General features: G+C 35.4%; 1 protein-coding gene across 1 annotated transcript in view; it reads left to right on the top strand.

The window, feature by feature from the left end:
- The first annotated feature begins 6,799 nt into the window (after positions 1-6,799).
- prkcdb (protein kinase C, delta b) overlaps positions 6,800-12,173 on the top strand; it is a 39,896-nt gene continuing 34,522 nt past the window's right edge. The window contains 1 exon segment of the mRNA NM_001365237.1: positions 6,800-6,878. The gene's annotated coding sequence lies outside the window, so the exon portion shown is untranslated.

Below are 12,173 nucleotides of genomic sequence, written 5' to 3'. Positions count from 1 at the left end.
TTTTATTCAGGATGTCTCTGTACATTGCTGCATTCATCTTTCCCTCTATCCTGACTAATCTTCCAGTTCCTGCTGTTAAAAACAACCCCACATCAAAATGCTGCCACCACCATGCTTCACTGTAGGGACGGTTTTAGCCTGGTGATGAGTGATGCCTGCTTTTCTCCAAATGTAGCGCCTGGCATTCACTTCAAAGAGTTAAATTTTAGGCCCCGTTTACACTAGTGTGTTTTAGTTTGAAAACGCATAAGTTTTGCTACGGTTACGCCATCCGTCCACACTACGCCGGAGTTCTCGAGCGCCGAAAACGGAGCTTTTTGAAAACGCTGGAGAGGCCGTTTTCATTCTAAAACGCTGCTGCTCCGTCTCAGTGTGGATGGGGAAAGACGGAGACATCTGAAAACGGAGGCGGGGCTGCAAACGTTCGCCTATCTGATTGGGGCTTTTCCTCAATATTAAGTAGCCCACACAGTTCAGTCTCGCATCCTCTTCTTGTAAGTTAAGACTTCGCAAGTTTGATCAAGGCTGCAGTCTCCCCCTTCTCAGTTTGATATGGAAAACATACCGAGGACACGGGTAAATCTTCAAAGGGAACAGTGTACTTCATGTGTAACTTCATTCACATCACCTTGGCTACGTTGTTTCACTTTCTCAACAATAAAATGTAAACATGATTTGAGGAACTGCCTATTTTCATTTTATTAACAACTTAACAAACAGCAGAAATGTTAAGACGTCGTGCTGCATATATGAGCGTCATCTTCACTGTGTGGATATTTATAACAAAACGGAGCCGATAACAACTGTCTCCTTTCAATTTCAGTGAAAATACGAAACGCACCCTCTCTTTTGCTAAATATCAGTTTTAATAATCGATAATTATAAAAGTATAACATACAATAAGTTTATACATTGTAGGAAATAAAGGCAAGCGATCAGTCAATGTACCTGGATTAATCATTAACTTATCTTTGCGCTTAACCAAAACATGTTACCCGTGAACAAGTAACTTAATAGATTCCAATGACCAAAGTCAGGGAATTGGCCTATGTCGTTAGATAAAGACAACAACATGAATGAAATATCACGTTTAGCAAATATAGTGAGATTAGATCCAGCGGGAGATGCGTGATGAGCAGTCCGACAAGCAGAACTCTCATCTGGGTAGAAATGCTGGAGCTCTTGCCCGAGAGTGTGTGTGTGGTCACGTGATGTGCGTTTTCAGCGTTTTGGTGTGGACGGAGAGCTGTTCAGAAACGCTTGGTAAAACGCGAGTGTGGACGCGGATCGTTTTCATTCTACAACGCCGTTTTAAAACTAAAACGCACTAGTGTAAACGGGGCCTTAGTCTCATCAGACCAGAGAATTTTGTTTCCCACTCTACCATAAAGGCCTGATTGGTGGATTGCTGCACAGATGGCTGTCTCTTTGTCTTAATGCTTGGTTTGTACTTTGACATGCACTGTCAACCCTGGGACCTTATATAGACAGGAGGATGCCTTTTCAAATCATGTCCAATCAACTGGATTTACCACAAGTGAACACCACTTAAGCTGCTGAAACATTTTAAGAATGTTCAGTGGAAACAGAATGTACCTGAGCTTAATTTAGAGCTTCACGCCAAAGGCTATGAATACTGATGTACATTTTTCAGGTTTTTTACTTCTAATAAATTTGCAACAATAAAAAAAAAATCACATTGTCATTATGGGATTTTGTGTGTAGAATTTTGAGAAAATAAATAAATTCATTTTGGAATAAGACTGTAACATTAAAAAATGTGGAAAAAGCGAAACACTATAAATACTTTCCGGAAGCACTGTAATGCTTCACATCATTTATTTTTTTTTTTTGCAATAAAACATGGAATTTTACCTGAAAATGTACATTTATGAATATGAAATTTGGTCATTAAAATAAAGTAATTACTAAAAAGTGTATGGTTCTTTTGTCTCTAGAGTTTAAAAAAATCCTAAAAGAATATTGTAATCAATACTGACAGCAATACTGTGAATTACATTTCACCAATAAAAAAGGACACATAAGAGCAATACCAAAGTAAATGAACAGCACTCTCTGGCCTTTGCTTGAAAAAGCTGCATATCACATCTATATCTATTTAAAATTTAGTTAAATAAAGTTTGGCAGGATATATTCTGTGCAGGAGTTTAAACAAAGTCTTTTTAACCTTGTTTGTTAAGAGTGATTAGGCAGAAGCCAAACTTTTGTCCAAGCAACATCACTCATGAATTGATTTCAATATGCTATTGCATTTGGTTTTAATGCAACATCCTTCTGGAAAAGGGCTTTTATTAATCTCTTATTGTCCTTACAACTGTAGGAAAAGCATATTTTACATATCGGAGAGTCACTGGGTGAAAATTGTGATACAGGCTTTCCTCTTTCTTCAAAAAGAGAACAGGATCACAACAGGATCTATTAGGCTTGAGGAACATGAGCTTATATAGCCGGCTTTTATATTTTCATGAATGGTCTTCGCTTCCATTACAGACCAAAACTTAGAGAACATTAGAGTTCGGAGTCCTTCACTCCTTTCTGCATTTGAATGTTCAAAACACTTGCATTTGAATGGTAAAGCAGCATCTTTTGTTTCCAAACAATCTGAGGTTTTCTTCTGTTAGCACTGCTCTCCTCAATCAGCTTAATTTATCCCATTACATTAGCACCTTTGCACTTTATTTCCAGATCTTCCATCACCAGATGAATATTTCTCTTTTTCTCTCTCTAATGGGAGGGCAGAGTTTCAGAGCGCTATCACTGTGTCTATGAGGTCACCACTATTATCAAGCTTTCTTTTCTTGGACAGAGCTTGGAAATTAACATTCCTGGCTTTTTTAAACTGAGAACAAGTTTATAACGACAGAGCAGGGTACAAAATGATGTTTAGAATACCTAATAATTTCTCGTCGATTAAAAAGGACATTACTTCTGACACAGGAACCCACAGATAGTCTTATAGTTTCTGTTTTAGTTACATTCATGTTACATAATCAAAATGCTCCATTCCTTTTTCTTCAGCGCCAGATTTATGCATCAGAAACTAAAAGGCCACAAAGTCAGACCAATTGCACATTTTGGGGGGTTTCCTCTTTCCTCCCTGCTGGGTTCCTGTCATTACTCACTGATTGCTGTTTGCCCGAGCTGCAGTGTGAAATGGGCACTGACTCCTCCCTCGTGTGGTCATTCTTTTGTCCAATGATCAGCCTCACTGAGAGGGAGAGTCCATCGAGACTAAGCAGGACGGTCAGGGAAGTCATTAGAGTCTTTCATGTTTATGACTTTATGAAGGAGGCAGAGCAATAGTTTTAATTGGTGGCTCATGAGGAGGAGGAGAGAGGAATGTGAAATCTGACTAACAACTTGGGCAGGTTGTGTAAAACCTGCCCATTTATTTATAAATTTGCACAAATATAAATTTGCATCATTTATGAATACATTTAAGTATTCTATTTAATTTTGTGCATAATTCAGTTTGTTTGAGGTCGCCACTTTATTTGCAAATCAAAATTTTAAGAAAAATTAATTCAGAGCCACTTCTGAAAGTAGAGCAAGGATTTACACTTGTAGTTTTGGCTATTTTGATTGATTTGATCTGGGAAAAAAGAGAAAATAATAGCTTTAGTCTTGATTTGCCGAGCTTTCATATTGCTAGGAAACTTGAAGATGCCGAGCCTTAGGGAATAAAGATAAGATCACACACAGCCAAATTAGACAGGTTTTATTATGTTTATTGGTGGACTAAACATGCTCATTGCGCTTTTGCACTGCAAAAAATGCTTTTTTTTATTTTAAGGTTTTGTCTTGTTTTTGGTATAAATATCTACTAGTTCTTTAATCAAGAAGCATTTTCAAGACAAGTAAAAAATATTGTCTTGATTTGAGAAATAATGTGCCCAAATTAAGTGAATTTTTCCTTAAAACAAGCAAAATAATCTGCCATTGGGGTAAGAAAAAGTATCTTGTTTTCAATTTAAAATTTGCTTTAAGCAAACACAACAAAAACAAAAATCCCCCAATTTTGCCATTGTATTACTTTAATCAAGACAATAAGGTTTGCTTGTCCAGAAAATGCTTCATGATTTAAGAATATTTTGATATTCAGACTACAAACAAGAAAAAAAATCTAAGAAAAGCATTTTTGCTGTGTGTATTTTCCCCCACACTCCGGTTAAACCTATACAGTTCTTTCCCTTATCACTAAGCAGAATGAAAACTTCGATAACTATTATTTTCTTGCGTATTTAAAATATGCTTGTCAGACAAACGTTATTGCAGTTTATCTCTTCATTGTTCAAAAGTTTGAAGTTTGTCCACAAATTTTGTTTTGGAAAACATTGGGTATTTAATGGGCTTTTTATGATATACATGCTGAATAACACACTAGTATACTGTCCTACAAACTACTCAACTCTTTGTCAAGCTTTTAATTAAAACAAAAAAATATATATTTTAAGGGAAAACCAAAGCAAGGGGAAAAATATTTTAAATGAACTTTTAAATTCAGAGACTATGTGTTGTTATTGGATTCACATTTTGGATGAAGCAACCAATAATTTATTGCAGAGTATAGGATAAATAATAATTCAAATTTGCCTTGTTTTAAAAATGTAAAGGTTTGAGGTACAGTGCTCAGCATATATAAGTACACCCTCACAAATCTATCTTTTAAATTTATATTTTTAATATGAAGCTTTACAATATTATATTTGTGCATATACATTGGTCAGTACTAAAGCCAAATCTAGAGCTTATCTAACAAAATAACTTACAATAACGGTCCAAAAACAAGTGTATCCAAATTTACATGTTAAAGAAAAATGTTAAATACAAATTTTTAAAAAAGTAAAGTTTTGTAGGTTGTAATTTATTTTTTTTATATTTTGCTTAAATTGAATTGTATTATCTTTTATTTTTTCAAACAATATGTTTGGTGACTAAAATATTATTTTAATAAAAATATATGTTTTTTTATAACTATATTTTATTGGGTTTTTCAAGAACAACCACAAAGAAACATACAAACACACACACACACACACACACACACACACACACAAACACACACAACACTTGGCACTGTCTCGGACAAATCCCATACAATGAGTCAATGAACAAATAACAATGACAACATAGTTTAGCAAATGACAACAGAAAATAAAATAAAGAAGTAAAATGAAATAATTAGATATGTAAAATAAGTAAATTAAGTCTCTGAAGAATCCTCAGAGGTTGAGTGGCTGATTTGCCCACCCCGATAGTTAAGAAATAAACCCCAAACACTGAAGAATTTTTCAAATAAATAAATATGTTTAATAAATCTGTTTTGTGTAAATGCACCAAAATGCATTGACTATATTAACTGAGAAATGGATAAAATATTCATTTTCAAAATGGGCCGTACTCACTTATACTGAGCACTGTATATGCTTTACATTTTGATGAAAAACAACACTTTATTTATAGCAAGATGGTTGTCTATTAAAAAGTATTTTCTTAAGGCATCGTTTTAAACAAACTAAGATAGATGCTCTAAAACAAACAAAAAAAAGATGAAGGAAAAATATCATAGAGAAGTGAGGCAAGACTGATAATCTAAAAGGGGTGATACTAAAACGAAGAGCAGAGATAAAATATAAGCAGGAAAGAGAAACAGTAAAGGAGAAGAAAAAAAAATACTAGCAAGAAGCAGTTCTATGAAGCAGAAGAGAAGTGAAACCATTCATCATAATTTTGTACAGTAAGTCTTCAGTGTTTCACAGAACTTTCTATAATGACTGTAGCTGTTGGATTTCAGTCTATGCTCTAAATTTGTTATACATAAACTGTTTCGGTGAACGGACAGTTGTTGGAAATGATACTAAAAATAGAAACCCAGAAACTCGGAGCTTTATAAAGTACTGACAGACCTAGATTGTAGGGGTGGGGCAGTCTGTGACTCAGCACCATGTGACTGTTGCTTCTTTTGTGTGTGTGTGTGTGTGTGTGTGTGTGTGTGTGTGTGTGTGTGTGTGTGTGTGTGAGAGAGAGAGAGAGAGAGAGAGAGAGAGAGTCTTTGGTGTGTGTGCGTACGTGTGTGTTATGTCCATTTCCAGTCCTTGTGTAGGTGTATGGGGCGGGCCTGAATGGAGTTCCCAAAGCTAAGGTTTCCGTCAGGAATGTCCTGCCTTCAGGAAACGAAACCACCTGATCATTCACCTAATGGCCATATAAATCAGTCCAAGAGGGTTTAAATGAGAGGTTTAACAAGTGCAAACACATTTCCTCCAGCATAAAATAAGTAGCCATAACTGATTATCTGATTAGTTTTTAACTATGATATAATAACTATCATGGAAAGACACCCAAAGAGCCTATACCTTTTAATAAGAAAAGACAAAATCGGATAGATAGATAGATAAATAGATGGATATATATTATATCTATATGTAGGCTATTACATTTTTTTAAATACATGTATGTTATTTTTAATGTAGTTTTTTAAATACTTTGGCACTAAATTTATTATTTAAAAATAGATAGATAGATAGATAGATAGATAGATAGATAGATAGATAGATAGATAGATAGATAGATAGATAGATAGATAGATAGATAGATAATTTGTAGTGGATTATTGATCCATGAGTATGGATTATTATATAGGAACATCAACATCATTCTCTCTCTCTCTCTCTCCCTCCCTCCCTCTCTACCTGCCCGACGTCACTCCTCCTCCAGTATTGTCACCCCAGACAGGCACTGTGAGCGGGTAAATACTTCCTCAAACACGCTGCTCTGCTCATTCTGCTGAATCTGCTCTCAACTTAAAACAGCACTGCACTGCACGAGCTATTGAAACCTCGCGGACTCTGAAGCTGGTAAGTTTTATATTTACAACTTTTCCACTTTTAGCGGGGTTTGTAGGTGTTTGTATTAATCCGCCCATCGGTCGCGTAGAGACATACATGTAAAACTTGAAGCGTCCACGTTGTCCTCCAGCGACCAATAGATTTTGTCGCATTTTCGATGTTTTGCCTGCGAATCCAGCGACACACTTTTTCAACAAATCCATTACTGAAACAATTCGAGACACACTCGGTAACTAGAGATTAGATACCATTTATTTGGACAGGAAGTCCTTTAAATGTTTGATATGTGTGTTCACATTTAAATTTAAGGGAAGAAAAGAAACTAAATACATTGTTTCACTTTATTCGACTAAGTTACGCTTTCAGATACGCGGAAGCAGCAGCAACAGCAGCTGTACTTGGCGACATGTTTCAGAGAATACACTGCCATAAAGTTATGTAAACACATACAGAAAGACCAGACCGACAACCCCTTCCCGCTCCTGATCCTCCATACTGTAAAATGTACATGTTTTTTACGTGAATACATTTTTTTAACGTCAAAGTGAGTGTTGACCCACTGTACCGTCTTGTTTTTCAAGTTCTGAGATTAAGAGATATAAACAAACTAGTCTTGACGTAAATATATTTTTCACATGATACGATATGAAAAGTGGTTGATAAACTGAGTTGGATGTGCGTGGTTTCCATAGTTACTGAGACTAATGGAAGCATATTCATTCCCATCTAAAACCATACGCATAAAATAGGCCTATTATAGCTTGAAATAATTTCTAAAACAGCTTGACCTGTTTTTCGAAAGCATTATCTGTCATTACAAAAGGAGCAGACTACACAATTATCTCTGTTACAATATTTACCCAAGCATCCACCATCTCTCAACCCAGTCTTCAAAACAGAGCATGAGAGATATCTGTTGGCTGGATGTGAGATGTGGTGGTTATTGTTCTTGCTGTGTTTGTTTTTAATATTTTCACAACTAAAAACTTGCATATTTGCAAGGCATATACTCAGTATGAAGGGACTTATAGTGGGGTTTTAAGCCCAGGTAATAATAATTGCATTTATTGCGATAGCATTCATTGTTTTATAGTTGTTTCATATTTAAGATTATACATGCACCAAAATTGGACTAGACACGGATAATTAGTGGCCCAGAACTATGAAGCCACATATTAAATTAACTCCATAATGCAAGCTTATTAGTTTTGATGGTTTATGCATAATGTTGATAAAGCTGATGATTTTTTATGATTGCCAAGAAATGACATATACAAGGAAGTATGCCAAATTTAGAAACTCTTGTTATTAGCAAAACTGGTGACTGGTGGAAGGAAATACAAGCTGGAAAAGAATGTTGATGTCTGATGTCTGGATGAAATTGTAAATATAACAAAATAAAGGTAAATCTGATTAAAAATTGAAAGCTCTCTCATTCTCCATAGACAGGAACAGTCTTTAAACAGTCAAGGTCCAGAAAAGGAACCAAAAATATTTTCAAAACATTTCATGTGACTGTAATCATGCAACCTGTAATAATGCTAAGCAAGGCAATGCTTTTGGTTCCTTTTCTGGACTCTGAATGTCTCATGACCATTCCTGTTCATGAAGGATGAGGGAATTCTGGGATTGGATGGACGTGAGAGTGAATAATAAATAACATCATTTTTAGTTTTTAGGTGAACTAACATTTTTAGAAGCATCTGATCATATCGATATGTATACGTTTGCACAAACTCAGCAACTCCCTGGCATCTTGTCGACATACAGTATGAGGTAATTAATATTACATGGTTATGATAGCTTTATTATATCTGGGGGCGACACTGTGGCTCAGTTGTCAGCACTATCACCTCACAGCAAGAAGGTCACTGGTTCAAGTCCTGGGTCATTTGGCATTTCTATGTGGAGTTTGCATGTTCTCCCCGTCTTTGCGTGGGTTTTCTCCAGGTGCTCCGGTTTCCCCCACTGTCCATAGATATGCTCTATAGGTGAATTGAATAAATTAAATTGGCCATAGTGTATAAGAGTGGATGTATGAATGAGTGTGTAATGGATGTTTCTCAGTACTGGGTTGCAGCTACTTTTATATAGTACATCCACTATATAAAAAAATTAAGATAAGTTGATGGTTCATTCTGCTGTGGCAACACTTGTTCAATAAAGGGACTAAGCTTAAGCAAAATGAATGAATGAACTTTATATCTGGCTCTATGGTTGTACTTTTGAATCAGTCTTCTTTCTATTCATGACATATTTATATTACCGTACAGACATTATCTTGAATATTGTACGAGCAAGCATCCAATTCACGTGTTCTTGAATGTTAGAGATCATTTTGATTAAATGTTCTGAGTGCTTCATATATAAAAATGATATTGATGATACAAAACTAACTAAAAATATACTAATATTGTCACTGTTCTTTAAAAAACATTGGCTCAATACCAGTATGGTTACTGCTATATTGCGCATATTAGAGCTGCACAATATTGGAGAAATCTGACGTTGTAATATTTTTCTTGCTGCAATATATACGGTGAGATAAAAATTATTTCACCAGAGGATTTGAACAGCTCTATTTAGAAAGAGTATGTTTATTTAGATCGACTGGGATGATTAAGTCTTTTTCTATGCAGTGCATCTGCATAAATTATAATAAATTGCTTGCAAAAATAAAAGAATAAACAGTGTTTTTTAATTTTCATGGGAGTCTAGCAACCTTCCAGTACGAAGCTGAAATAACATGGTCATCCCTGTATAAATAGTTTGAAAATTTTCATTTAATAATATCTTTATCTTTTAATCTTTAATGAACAATCTAAATGTGTCATGTGACAATTTCAGATTGTGATATTGATGTCGGAGCAATATATTGTTCAGACCTAATGCATAGCCTACTAACATATAATGCATTGAATCTGAGTTCCTTTTTATTGCTGCCTAGTGCCTACCCTATACATTGCACCATTTTCTTACCAACCACAGTCTTAGACATTTTAAATATTTCCCTTTTAAACTTGCATGCAAAAGCAAAAAGTTGCACCATCCTGTTTGTTCTTTCCTCTTTCAAACGTGATGTGATTAACATTAAGCAAGAGCTCCAGTAGTCTGTCTCTTTTATTGTCCTGTATAATAAATGTATTTACGTCACCAGTATCTAGTGTAAGTCTTCAACCTGTGTGATGAATCGGATCAACACATTGGGCTCAGTCTGACAGCACATGTTAGTAAAGGTCTTAATCAACAACATGCACCTCCAATTAATTATTTATCTCCCAAACTGCAGGGGAGAAGAAAGCAGCGATGATAGCACACCGACACATTGTCAGTCAACAACTGTGTTGTCTCTGCAGCACACATGGCTCTTTTACAAACACCATTAGTAGAATTCAAACCCACCATACTCTTTGTCTTGACTTTTTTTTCTAGTCCTATTGCCTTCGGCGAGCACAAAGTGTTTTGTAAAGAGCCTCAGAGCGCAACCCCCAACTGTATTGTTTTTTTTTTGTTTTTTTTGTTCCATAGGTCTGTCATTACTCATTTTGCATCGACTTTGAAGGCAGATAAACAAAAGGTCTGTTGCGTACTTTTATGGTAGCGAACGCACAGACTGCTCTCTGTTAGTCTTGGATTAATGAAGCTTTTGTGAAGTGTGCGCAAGGCAGAAATGGACACCGCTGACAGCTCAGCTTCACCTTTAGGTCAACATGCCAACATACACACACACACACACACACACACACACACACACACACACACACACAAATACTTCTGTGTGCCCAAAATCCTTTTCTAAAACATTGCAGCTCAGCGGATTCCAGTCCTAATATTGCACACACATTTGATAGCAAACTGGCAGTCGCACAGAGAGCCCTGTTTCAGAGAGGAATTGGCTTTTCCACACTAACCTTGACCAACCATTGTGTGTGTGAGTGTGTTATAGGCCAGAGCGAGAGAAAGACAGAGGCATAGGGTCTCTTGTTTCTTAGCCTAAGGGAAGAGAGGGGTGAGAAATCAATGCCACACTAAAACGAATGTCACATGGCACTCAGCACTCATTTGACCTTGAAGGCACTGATCTCTCGCTCTTCATGTTTCTCTCCCGCACTCTCATGCACACAAACACTTCCTTGATGTGTGTTATTTTAACCCAATAACCCTGTGACGTGTGTAAAGAAGAAATGGTTTTTCTTGGTCTAATGTAACCCTCAAACAATGACATTTTTGTTCTCAAATCCACCGATTGGTAACTGATTAAACTCACCTGCAGACATTTACATTTCATTCGAGATCTCGATAACAGCAAAATGAGGAAGGTACATTTTTAATCGGTTTTTGTTCTTGTTTGTGGCCCAAAAATTGGAATTACTATTAAAGTGAACACTGTTTGCTTATTGATGGATGTAATTAACCTTTAAAATGATGTTTATGGTGTTAATGGTTTTAACCATTTAGGTATAAGATTCTGACGGTATGATTACCTTGGATATAAATATCACAGTATCAAGATATTGAGATTACTGCTCTACAATATCTTGTTTTTAAATGTTTAAGTAAAAAACAAAACCTTTTTTCCCCTTTGTATACAATATGAAACGTTTCAGGCTAAATAATGCAAATGAATTATTGACTTCTGCTGTTTTCATTTTTTTTAAAAACATTGTTTTTTTTTTTATTTAAAACAGCATTTTTAGAGATCTTTTCTGCTGGAGCTACTGTTGCCCTAAATATTTTTAAAAATGTAAATAAAAAATCTTACTCATCCTTTAGGAACGGTATTGCTGAAAAGTTTGACAGTTTTAAAACCTTGACTTTTCTAAACCGCAGACTACCTTAAACATGGTTATCGTCCCATGGGTATCACCAACAGAAGGCAAAAAACTTGGGTTTGGGTTTGGCTCTGTTCTGGAATGTCAGATTTACTTTTGATAACCTAATCCTGATTAGATGGACTAGATAAAGAAATGTCCTTTTGCTTGGGGAAACTTTTTGTTTTTCTAAAAAAAAAAAAAACTTTTATTTGATGATTTCTAAAGGACAAAGTGACATATAATGCAATAATTTTGTATTTTAACACATATTAAAATTTAAAACAGTCTATGCAATAATATTTTACAATAATACATTTTAGAGACCTAGAAAAAAAAGAAGAACAAACTGTGTATTAAATATAAAAACATCTCTTAATAAATTCAAACTTCTTAGATTGGTATTCATTCATTTTCTTTTCAGCTTAGTCCCTTTATTAATCTGGGGTTGCCACAGCGGAATGAATGCCCTTTTAGCTGCAACCCATCTCTG

Source organism: Danio rerio, chromosome 11, assembly GCF_052040795.2.
Source record: "Danio rerio strain M-AB ecotype USA chromosome 11, GRCz13ab, whole genome shotgun sequence".
Classification (NCBI taxonomy): Eukaryota; Metazoa; Chordata; class Actinopteri; order Cypriniformes; family Danionidae; genus Danio; species Danio rerio.
This window is presented reverse-complemented; position numbering and strand designations above follow the sequence as displayed.